Below are 962 nucleotides of genomic sequence, written 5' to 3'. Positions count from 1 at the left end.
ATATATATATATATATATATATATATATATATATATACATATATATATATATATATATATATATATATATATATATATATATATATATATATATATATAAATCACTGATGAAAAGTTTATCCTAAATGTTGGTGAGTCCAAAGAAAACTAGGACTTTAAAGTCACTATCATATTCAATTTTTGAAATAAGAACGTAACTTTGTAGAGAAAACTTCTACATCCTATCACTTCATAAACCCCTATACAAGAGGCACGCCTTATACACATTACATCCGTGAACTTTGCCCTAATGCACTTTATTACTTCCCCAAAGTAGGTTACAGGATCAAGTGGATTTGCCTATGTATTTATTTATTTGACTAAAACAAATTACTAGGCAGCTGTGACGAGATTTTCACCAAAGATAAATATTAGGTCATGGAGAACCCCCATTATATTTTGGAGATGATCCGGTTCCGGATTTTAGTTTATTTATTTCTCCATTTATCTGTGTATCTGTGGTCAGATTTATGTCAAAACTACACAAAAGATATTGACGAAATTTTCACCATATATATAACATAGGTTACCGACGACCACATCATATTTGATAGATAATCAGGATCCGGATCCAAATTCTAGATCCAGATTTGCATTTTCCGCTATTTAAAAGATAGCGTAAAAATACTAGATGGATTTTGAGAAAATTTTCACCATAATCTTCGGTCATGGACAACCCCATAAGATTTGGAGATGATCTGGATCCCGATTCTTATGAAGTGGATTAATCCAATAACCTTTGACGGATGCCAGAGGAAGAGAAATTAGGTAAAATATTGTGCCCGAGTGTACCCTCAAGCAAGAGAACCCAAGACAGTGGACGACCATGGTTACCGAGGCTATAGCTGCTTATAGCACTACCCAAAACTGGAGAACAATGGTTAGATATTGGAGTATCCTTCTCCTACACGAGCTGCTTATCA

The sequence above is a fragment of the Palaemon carinicauda genome, chromosome 29 (assembly GCF_036898095.1).
Source record: "Palaemon carinicauda isolate YSFRI2023 chromosome 29, ASM3689809v2, whole genome shotgun sequence".
Lineage (NCBI taxonomy): Eukaryota > Metazoa > Arthropoda > Malacostraca > Decapoda > Palaemonidae > Palaemon > Palaemon carinicauda.
This window is presented reverse-complemented; position numbering follows the sequence as displayed.